Here is a 12,260-nt window from a genome sequence, read left to right on the forward strand (position 1 = left end):
ATGTGTGTGTGTGCCTTTTCATTTTTTTAAATTTTGTGCACAACTTTCCTCTGGTCGATAAACGCGCTTGCACTTGCATTGATTCGTCAGCGTCGATAAACTTGGTACGCTCGGTCGCTGCTCGTGTAAACTGGCTTGCAGGTTTTTTGCTCACAAACTTATAGATCTTTACATGTATGTGCGTGTATAATTATGTATGTGTAGAGCTACTCTTATACGGCGACGTTATGCCTCCTTATATGCGTATCCGATGCGCCTTGAAAGTGCGTGCGCATGCAGTTATCGTACACACGCGTGCATATATTTGGAAAGCAAAGTAGACGACTGTCAATAGCCTGACCGACAAGCGCCTTTGTGACACATGCGATAGTATTCCTGTTTTTTATGTCTTCTTTTATATCGAACTTTACTTTTCATCGCCGTTGATCTGGACAGATTTGCATGAGCTAAGTTTACAAATGGTGTTGACCTTTATAGACTTGTTAATAGTAATGAAAATAAAAATAATTATGTCGCTAAGGATAACTATATTCTCGAATTTTCGCTAGAAAAAAATAAAGTTGTATTTAAAGTTAAAATTTTTTTATCCTATAAAATATTAAAACAACTTTTAAGATTGTCAAAGCCAAACCTACATTTTTACGACAGAGCTCTTTTCGAAGAACTCACCAAAGGAGGCGAGCTCCGCTTCACATGTAAGAAAGCAGTGAGCTTCGAACTACAAACAAATACAGCAGCTATAGACTGCAATCCGTATAACCGTCGTCAAGGAGAGAAAGAAGAGGATTCGAGAGACGAACTAGACCGACACCACCAGCAGCAGTTGGTTGCCCAGGAGGGTTTGATAACTCCATGAAAGCAGATATTAGTGGAGCCAGCATTAAGTGATTCCACAGGCATATGAGAAGTAGCGAAAGATATTAGAAGTTCTCCTCTCATAAGGTAGAGCATGGTTGCCATCTTTCTTCAAACTAAATTTACTTTCAGTCGCGTAATTATGTATGTGTTTTTTGATTTTGTTGTAGCTTGCCTTAATTTATTACCGACTATTTACGAGTACATATGATACTTATAAAAATTTGGTTCCACATAAAAAGTGTTTATATCATTAGATTATTGAGTAAAAGTTTTGTAACAGTATAGTATACGTATAGTATAACAAAGAGCTGAGTACCACTTATACTGACTTCAATTCTATCACCACACTAATTGGAAACATTGCAGTGTGAAATCGAACTCAAAGTCTTTTCACTTCCACACACTGTACTTAACCTCAATCTGAGTGACTTTAGCAGCTCTATGGGAGCTTTACTTTTAGAGAAACTGATTTCTACAAGGAAATCGGTTTTATGTAAGTCCTTTTCTTTTGGTATTTGGATTTCTAAGCATCCTACGACTTATCTTCAAACAATTAAAAACCAACACTGGAAGTATATATAAGACACCCATAAAAGATTTTCCTTACCTTGTGCAATGTAGACTCCGTTTTTGTAGGTACTCCTTTTGGATGTAAATTAGAAGAGACGTCCGGCCAAACATGTGTCAATCTATATGACCTAACTCCTAACAGTTGTATTATCTTTTTGCCACTTGTGTATCATTTTTGATACATTAAATCTGCCAACCGAAATCTTTTCAGCTTATATGCATTAATAGCACGAGTATATGTGGCTCGTACACCAGTTACTGTTAGCTTGCATGAATGTACATTTGTGACCTGATTCTTGGGTACCGTTACATTTTGACCAACAATTTACCGCAACAGCAGTCACAGCAGCCGCTATACTGCAATGCAAAAATAACAACAAACATATATAGAAAAATCAATAATTCCACAAGAGCTGCAGCGAGCACTACGTGCATTCGTATAAATGAATCGTACGTGCAACATATGCAACTGATTGTGGCATTCATTCATATGCAACCTACGCATTTTTGCACATTTTTCACACTTCTAATGCATAAAAAGGTGTATAAAAGGCTTAAGTACAAAAGCACAAAACATGAGTTAAACTAATCCCCACACGACAACTAAAGTCGCCGCATGTTGCATGTTGCATGCATGCAAATGTTAAGTATTTTGGCTAACAGAGCATGCATGTGCATGTGTGTATTTATATGTGTTTGTGTGTGTGGTAAGTGATGACCGCATGGCGAATATTTGGCGCTTATTGCAACAGGCTATTAACCGTTGCTTTAAACGCATAAGCTTGCCACATGTATACCACCACACACACATATGTACATTTGTATTCATAAGCTTGTGCCTGCATGTACATACCAGTGTTTGTATATAGGTATATGTGCTAATAGCGGCAACAAGTGTGAACATAAATCGTTTTGACACGGACTCTTAGCCGCAGCTGTGCAACATGAAGTTCACGTAACATATATATCCCCCGACCCCTCAATCTGCATGCAAGCTAACTTGCATTGTGCGCCGTTGCACATACGAATAACCATACATACATATATGTATAAGCAATGTACGAAGGTTGCCTTTAATATTTCTGTTTTAGAGAACAAAAACAAATGTTAATCATCGAAAATCATTTTTTTGTTTTTAAAAATATTCTCCATTAAGTTCTGTACACTTTTTCATGAGTTTGAATCTATTGTCGAATCACTTTTGCCACTCTGATTGAGGTATCTCCAAAACATGCGTTCTGAACGCATCAACCAATTTTTCCAAAAAAAAAAGTGGTAACAATTTGCTTGGTAGTGCTTCATGCGCGAACCACTTTTGTTGAATTCGACTCACCTTGAAGCACCCATACAGTTGACAGCTGGTTACTTTCGGGGTAGGACGAATTAATCCACGATGTATCACCTGTCACGATGTTATAGGCGTGTTTCGAAGCACCGCTATCTAATTTTTTTAACATTTCTCTCGACCAATGGGCACGAGTCTTTTTTTGAGCGATTGACAAATCGTGTGGAAACCAACGTGAGATTATTTTTACAGTCAAATGTTTATGCAATATTTAATACGCTGGTCCCATTAATGCGTAAAGTTGTCTCAATCTCGCGATAGGTCACGTGACGTTTGAAACATCAGTTTGGGCACAGCAACAGTAGTTGCCAGATTGCAACACTATCATTGTCAACTCATGAATAATTTAAGGCAACCTACGTATTATCATGTTCATAAGTTTCTATTAAACTCTGGTGTGAATTTAAACGCTATGAATAATGCTTTGGTGCTTTATATTAGCTGGCAAAAATGCATATTTAACAATGTGGAACCATAAATTTTATGAAAAAACGCCATTATTGATGATTGTGTTGTAGTGCAGCAGTTTGGGAAAGGCAATACACATTATGTGTGAAATTATAGTTTAGAGATTTCAAATAAATTATTATGAATACTTTAACGTATATGTAACTAAGTAATAGATGAAATTTTTGAAAAAAAATATTAAATGTTTTGTTATTATTTGTATTAAGATTTTAGCTAAAAATTACGTGAACGACGGCCAAGCCAAGTTGGATTAAAGAAAATACCAAAAATATTTCCAATGTTCGATATTCCCGTAAATACTCAACATTATCGAATAGAAAATGAAAATTGTCGAAATGGCAATATTTTAATAAAAAAAATTATTTTACCCAAAATTTTTATAGTTTTTGGCCTGTCAAAACTGGTAGGCCACTGTAAGAAGAACTGCATACAGAAAATGTAGAAAAAGTTTGGTAAATATTAGATAATTTGTCTCCGCGTAATCAATCAAGTAAGTTAAGTAATAAATAGTTTCGAGAAAAGTGCTTTTAAAGATAAACTGATGAAGCTGATTGAACTAAGCAGCTACAATTAGAGGCTCAAAAACTTTTTGAGATATCGATTAGAAATTTTAGTATGTTCTTTCTAGATGTACATACTGCCGAGTTTACACTAGGTGTGATCCTGAAATATATTTTCTATAAATACATGAGTACATTCAAACACTTTTCTTGTAACGGAAAACAACAAAACTAATTTAGTTCCGCGGATATACTAAATTGATTTTGGATTAAAATTCCATATACACAATGATTTAAAAAAAAAAAAACATTTTATTATGTAACTTCTTGAAAAATTGATTACTATTTGAAAATTTCTAGTCTTGTTTGAACAGTAAGGACCAAATATCAAGTCAGTTCTCAGTAGTTTTGAGAAAATCGTGTTTAAAATTTTATATAAAATATTATCTCAGCACACATAGGAACTTTGTGTACAACAGAATTGCAGAACAGCTAGTGCCATATCGCACTTTTGCACACATATTAATCTAATATTAATGATATGTAAGGTCCGAAATTAAAATTTAAATCTTATTGAAAATGTGCACTAAATTTAAATTTTAGTTTTGTTTTGGATGCGCTTTTATTAAAAAAAAATTAATATTTTTTATATTTAGAATTCAATGAAAAAAAGTTCTTACATAAGTAACCCTAAATGGAAGGGTTGAAGCCAATCAAATAAAGCGCTTAGTTGAAGTAGCTGGCAAAGTCCAAGTTCGCTACTGTTGAAAAAAGTTATAGGTATCTGCATCTTTTCTCTAAAAATTTTTTATATTTATCAAAATGATAGATACGCATTTGTTTTCCATAAAAACACAGTTCCGTATTTAAACTCTCTTTAGGGTACCGTCAATAATTCATATGCCTACATATATATTTCTCCAAAAATTTCAAAGCTCAAGCAAAAGCCGCTGCTTGAATAATTTGTGTGATAATTTGTCGTAAGTAATTTTATCGACCGCATTGGCAGTATCTTACTTTGAAAGTCAATAATTTCCGTGTAATAAACATCAATTCAACTGTCGTTAGAGTCCGCTTTCGGTGGGCATATCAAATTCGCCGAAAGAAAGATTTATCTGCCAAATTGTTAAAAGAATTGCCAAAGCATTGCACCAGCTCCACACTTGCAACAACAACAAATACACGTATGTGCTGTGTGTACACACCCACTACTCGCCGTCCGACCGCACAACCGAATGCCATAAAAGGATATTTACGCTTAAGTTGTCCAAATCTCAATGCGGCTTTGTTGTTGTTGTTGTTACACTATGTGGCTTACCCTTAGCTATTTGCCACAGCTGATAGTCGCAACTAAACTGCTCCCCGATCGCCATATTTGCTACTGTATATTTTTACAACGACACACAGGCACACACAAATACACATGCAAGCATGCGCATGCGCATGGCTGGTCCGTGGCGTGGCCGGGTTTGGTAGCCGCAAAGTGTTTTTCTGTCAATAAATTTATGTGACAAAATCATTTTCGAATAAGTTTGATTGATAGTATTACAATGCTAGCGGTTAACCTTTTCGCTAGGAGCTGTGATATTTATGTGTGTGTGTATATGTGTGGGTATTTGCGTCGGTGGAGTGAATTGCTCTCACTTATTGCAAGCTGATTATTTAAAGTGCACCCACAAGTGAGACTCCGAATGCAGTTGGGAGAAAGATTACTGAGAATTGCTGGGTTAATACCTTTTTATCTTTGAGCGTTAAATAGTGTTGTTTTGTGAGAAAGAGAAAAACGGGAGAAAATAATATTTTTCATAGAAAAGGCTAATTTTTACTTATTGTTAATTTTTTATTTCAAAATCAACGTTTGAAAATTTAGAGTTGAAGCAGTAAACATCACATTTGATAAACCACACACTGAAGCGAAATGAAAAAAATTATGGGACAAAGAAACTCGCTTCCTTCTTAGCTACTCAAATACATAATATTCTTTAATTTTTTATTTAACTACCATATTTAGCCTTTGGTTCGGCAACAACGCAATCATAACCTCAAATTAGTGTTCTTAGTACCAAAGATTACAACAATGACACACATATGCTGAGTAATGACATGAAAAATTACGGAAATATTTTTACGACAACATGTAGTAATTGCATAACACACAGCACTATTAGTAAATGTAGTCATGTAGTATTAGGGTGGTGTCACTGATTGATAAGTATTTTAAAGTATAAAATTCATTGTTCCTAACCGACATATTCAGTAATCGAAATTTTAATCAAAACATTGTTTAACTAATTATTATAAAATATAAGACTATGTTTTCAATGTGCCACAAACCCGAGTTTATTGATCAGCTCAAAATTATTGACACACTCAACTTTATTGACTCTACTCACAAACAGAAAATTTGTCAATAAGGAAAATTTCTTCCAACCGCCTAAACTCTGGGGTTCTGGAACTTCTCATTAAGATCACATGACAATTGTATATCAACAAAAGCCCTTAAACTCAAGATCAAGTTTGACTTGAACTGGTCCATTGGCCGCAAACCGAAGCGATACAAATTTTTTTGTTGGATTGGTATAACCTGCTTTTGTGTTCTTGTGAAGTCTCCTTATGACAGTTAGTGTTTGTTTGGTTACGACGCAAAAAGCTTATCGGGTAATATCTATTTACATGATTCTGGTCACTTTGCGAAACATTTTGATTCATAATAACGCAAACGCAGTTGAAACTCGATTATCTCAAAATATTTTCTGAAACTTATTTGGATTTTCGTATTCCCAAATTTAGGCTTTTTGACTTTTAAATGACGACACAAAAGATAAAATGGAGTACTGCGGCCATTAAAATGAACTATATTAATAATTAATTAATCTTTTAATTTAATATTTAAAAATGTTAATATTGTTTGTAAAGCTGTTTTTTCTTTATAAACAAAAAAAACACTTTGTTATATACAATATAATTTTCTCTATTCTTGCAATAATTGAACCACCCTAATGGACGTGGGTATTTATTGTAGTTCTCTTTTCGAGAGATTCATATTGTTGCATCTTCCCTGTGACGTTGCACAAGTTTACTACAACATGCGGTGCATGTTTTACGACTATTTTATTTCTTACTCAACATAAATTGTAGAAAACATTAGAAATTATGTGATTTAAAATTTTTTTGCAGAGAAAGGGCGTGGCGTGAGAAGATAGCATAGAAAATTGGTGTTGTAATATTATGTATTCGCTGCGGTAGGTGCCAGCGTAAGTTGACGACAGTAAAACTAACTTCGTGAAAAAAAAGTCAAGCGTATTAGCGTACATAGAGTGCAAGTATATTATAGATTAAAAAAATAGTAATAGTTAAAATTTTATAAATTTTGTTATATCGCTCATGTTTGACATATTTTTGTGACCATAAATGATATTGCCAAAAATATGTTTTATTAGTTCGAGAGTTGTATGGCTCTTATATAGTGTTCGAAGGTCATTTCTATTATTTGACCATTGTGACTGCGTCTTTCATTTTGATTATATTCGCACTGTTTGCCAACATAGTCGGTATCTAACTGGTCAGAAACTGTTTGTTTATCATCTTGGGCCATTGACAATTATATTTCTCAAGTGGTTAGGTAGTTTTTGACATTAAAAATACCAACATTTTTTGTTTTGGTTAAACGTACATATTGAGGTCAGAGAAACGCTATTCAATTACCTAAATAATAAGAAAACTAAATAACAAGTTTTTTTTGTTCAATCCACTGTTGAGTTGGAGTGTTCGAGTCTGTGAACAGAAAAGCGTTTTTCTTGAAACTTCATATTTCAAAACTGGCAACGAACTCAGTCCAAAATTAATTTACGTATTCACTTCAAATTTCAACTGTAGCTTCTCAATAATATTATCTAAAACATGCTAAGTTTTTGTTATTAAAGAAAATATTTGGTTAATAATTTATTACTGGTTTTTCGGTAAAAAATTTAACCTTTTTCGCATTTCCGCCAGTTTGCGAAAAACTCAGAAGTAAAGCTAAAAATATACGTACTTAAGAAATTAATATCAATGAACGACATAAAAATTAAGAATCAATAAATATATTTACACAGTTACTAAATAAGCACAACTTATAAATAAATATCATCACAAAAGCCACATTTGAAAATCGCAATAAAATTCCAAACAAGGAATACTTAATTCTCAGAGTTAATAAATACAACCATAATACCTACATTTTCTGCATATAAACACATATTTATGTGCGTAATAATTTTCTAGTCTCCGACTCAGTAACAAATCACAATAGCTTATAGCTTCAACATTTTTTGATCGGTCATTTAGTTTTCAACAAACTATTGCTTGCAAGCTAAGCACCAAATGAAAGACTTAAGCCACAAACCCGATTTCATGTGATTAATTTATTAAAATGTGCTTACGAGTACAATGCCTTACGCCGCATTGCGCAAAAATATTATGACAAAACAAAAAAGACAACTTGAAGCTAATTTCATCTGCAACTCGAACCGGTTTCATTGGCCACTCGCATGGCGACAACGTGAGCCCCGGCACCGTTAACGCTGTGGCAACTCTACATTGACTGGCGTCACTTTGTCTCCATTGCCATCATAATCTCGTCAGAGTGCCGGCGTCAGTCGGATTGACTGCATTTAGATATAACTGAAAATTGTGTTTGAAATAAAGAGGAATTAATTACTAGTCATAGAGCAACACAAGCGCAGAGTTCCATTTATGTTATATAAGCAAGCATACGAAGTATACCGCATATGAAATAAACTCATTGCACACAAACACACTTGTTAAAAACAATAATGCAAAAGCTACAGTGCTGATCCGAAACATGTTTTGCTATTAAGTTTCTATGCAGTGGAAGCTCGCAAAGTAGAACCTGCAGTAATAGGAATTTCGAGAAATCAGAATCAGGGTTTGAGTTTTAAGAGTCTTCTTTGTCACAAATAAAGCAATCAGTGAAGGTTGGAAATTCATCTTAAACTTGCCTCAGATGAGTAGTCTATCCACCTCTATTAGGGGCGATAACATCGAAAAAGTTAAAGAAACATTGTTTTAACATCGTGATGTTAGCATCATTCTGGTCATGTTCCAGCATGATTGTAACTGACTTTGGGAAAGTGTGTGCTGGCCACCATTTTTTACTTGTGCATTAAGAAATGCCTTAACGGTTTAGGATTGCATATTATGTTGAAGGAAAGACTAATTCGCTCTAATCGAGATGACTGTTGCAGAGCCTGAAAAACCTTTGAAATACTTCTATCTATATATATACTATATATGTATGAACAGATCGCCATTTGAGTCCTAGCACCTAAAACTAAATCATCTGCAGTTTAGAACTAGCATCCCGCAGTATAATTTGTAACATAAAGGGTAACTGGTTCCTGTGGCGCGGCTGGTAGACGAATTGAACAATCAATTGCGAATTGGATAATTAATCAAGATTCAAAATAGGAAAACAACGCAAAAAGCCAATATGAAATACAATTATAAACAGAAAAAGAACAATTATCGGCAAGCAATTGTGACTAGAAATACAGTGACTGTCGAAATGAGGCAGTACACTCAGATGTTTGTATGTATGTATAGCCAATTAATGTCGTTTAATTGCATTTGATTGCAAGTAGCAGATAACCGGAAAAGAACACATTCTTTGCTCGTTGATGGCCCAATGCAGAAACAAAAACAAAAGCTACACACACACACATATATGCATACTCGTAAAAGAAAAGAGAATGATACAAAAGCGCAGGCGACTCCAACGCCGACTATGAATTGATTATTTTCACATAGTTGCAGCTCGTTGGTGGCGCTGCGGTGCACCACCCATGGTTTGAAAGGTAATTTTAAAACTTTTCTATTTTTATGTTTTCGCAAATGTTTATTCTGTGCTTTTTGTCGCTCAAGCGCTACAAAAATTTTACTTTGCTTGCTTTTTGTTTTTTATTTCTTTATTTGTTTGTTGCGTTTTGCCCTTTTCACTCACAGCTTGCTGTCTAATTAATGCACAACATGTTGCCATTTCGTTAAAATAAAGGTTTAATGATATTCACGAGCTCCGAGAGTCCCAGCACCTTGCAACTTGTGGCAGCAAGAACAGCGACGGCGACTTATGCTATCTCTTGGTGATATGTGTGTGTATTTCTACAATTCTTTTCACCTGCTCATTTGCTTATGAAACAATTCCTATCCTTTTTATACCCTATATACACCGTGGTTATATTAAGTTTACCATCGAAATCGGAAACCCTATAAAATATATATTATATATAAATGTCGTTGGAATTTCGGACTACATATAGCTGCTATACAAACTAAGCGATCGGAGTCAAGTTCTTGTAAGGAATTTTGTATTTGTGTATGGTATTATTGTAAATTGTAAAAGGCTTCGAACAACCGAAGTTAACATTTTTTTTTTGTCTTTGTTGTTTGTATGCACTTTTAGTAATCCAAGCTGTCTCGCAATTTAGAGAAATGCCATGATGTGCCTGTGTCGGCTACTGATCGGCTTGAAATCTTGTCAGCGTCACTTTACTTTGAGAAATTCAAACAGCTAACAAGTTGCTGTAGTTTAATTTTAATACTTTTTATGTATGTGCATGTATTTTTTTTTTAATTTTTACTGCCTTCGAACTGATCACTGCCATGGCTCTCGCGGCGGGACAGAAGCCAATCGCCGGATTGATTAAAATGTTGAACAACTTCATCTCGATGATGCGAAAAGGGCTCCAGCTACAACTCTTCCAACCTACCTAGACGTGTGTGTGTGTGATGTTGTTGCATGCAAAGCGTTCACTAGGATCCAATGACAGCGTCTAACTCAAATGAATATTCCTGTTCATGGTGTTATTGGGGGCTGGTCGTTGGTTAAGTGGTGGTTGTTGATAAGGTCGTATAGTATGTTAACCTTAACGAATGTGGTAATTTAGAATGTAAAACAAGCCATAAAAGTCACTTGACTTGATTTTTGAACTTCTGCTAAGAATTTGAATATTTGATTTCGTGCTTTTATATTACAAACACCTGAAATTTCTAACGGTTTACTATGAGATATACCTATAGTTGTGCTCTTTTACTGTAGTCTCGCATCATGCTACCACCGAGGATTATGGGTTTGATTACTAGTTGTTTGTAATACCTGAAACTATTCGGGTTGGATAAATAGTTATATATGTATAAATGACCAGGATAACGAAACAAATGAAATTCCGAATAACTATCTGACCGTCCGTATATCCGTACAAACGATAACTTAAGAGATCTCGATAAAACTTAGTACATGTCTTCCTTGACGCAATAAAAAGGCGGACAACTTTCCGCCCACAAAACACCGTCAATTGAAATTCTAAAAATTTCATATCTAAGCCGCTAATTAAGATATAAAAGTAGTATTTGATACAATGAATTTCAATAGAAGAGGCAATATGTGGTTTGAAAAATATTAAAAAGTGGGCATGGCATAGGGATGGACTATGTGGACCCCAGTGAACAATGTCTGAGCTGTTAGAGAAAAAAGCAATAAATATGAAAGATATATTGTATAATGTAACTATTCTTGTGTCAAAAATCGATAAAATATGGTAGTACTTCCCCTGGCCATATAACTACTATAAAGATTTTCAACCTTCCGATTTACTTGACATGGCATATATTGGTCAATATGTTTTAATGAAGTTCATAGAGCATTTTCTTCTTTTAATAGTATATCGTCAAAAATAGGTTAACGTATTGATCAGATAATACTAACCCTACCTCCCATATACCCATTTAAATTAATAGCAGCACGCACAGCTTTTTATTGGTAGTTACTCTACTAGTACTTAGTAGACACACTTTCTGTGGGGTATTTGATAGGACATTTTTCTCTACTCTGATCAGAAACTGTAGTCAAATGTACTGGTATCTGATATCTGGTATTTATCTTTCAGTGTGTAAATTATCTTCAGAAAATGGCTTGGAAAGAAATGCAATGACTTCCAGGACATACTGATATTCCAGGTAACTGCGAAGCAGATGGACAAGCCACAACAGGCACCACCTTAAAATTAGGAATTTTTTATGCTGGCTACTCGTAGAGTTATTACGACGAGTACTAACAGGTCACTGTCTAATTGGCAGGCATGCCAGCAGGCTAGAAAAGCCATATAATGACTATTGTAGAAGTTGTCAGGAGGTAGTAGAGGAGGAGACTAGCAAACATCTTCAATGCGGAACGTAACTCTCTGTATTATCGAATAATAGGAAAACAATTGCAACCATCGGTCGAGGAATTTTTGACGATATTTTGGAGCTTACACAAATTTTTGTACTGACGAACAATAAAGTGAGACGATCTGAGTTCCGGTGGTTTCACAATGTGCGTTGTCAGACAGCCATTCCACCTACCTTCCTACCTATACTTGAGTAGTGCCAAAAGGTAATACAATCATTTAAGACCTTCCCCTAGCCCCAATGTACCCTTTAAAGTAATTTCGGACTACCCTTGACTTTGGACGTTAGTCGGT

At 34.8% G+C, this 12,260-nt stretch overlaps 1 protein-coding gene across 1 annotated transcript in view; it reads right to left on the reverse strand.

Annotated features, from left to right (window-relative positions):
* The window catches only part of LOC118681661 (cadherin-99C-like), a 383,201-nt gene that overhangs the window by 256,733 nt on the left and 114,208 nt on the right, over positions 1-12,260 (reverse strand). The gene's annotated exons all lie outside the window — the stretch shown is intronic.

Source organism: Bactrocera oleae, chromosome 2 (genome assembly GCF_042242935.1).
Source record: "Bactrocera oleae isolate idBacOlea1 chromosome 2, idBacOlea1, whole genome shotgun sequence".
Taxonomy (NCBI): domain Eukaryota; kingdom Metazoa; phylum Arthropoda; class Insecta; order Diptera; family Tephritidae; genus Bactrocera; species Bactrocera oleae.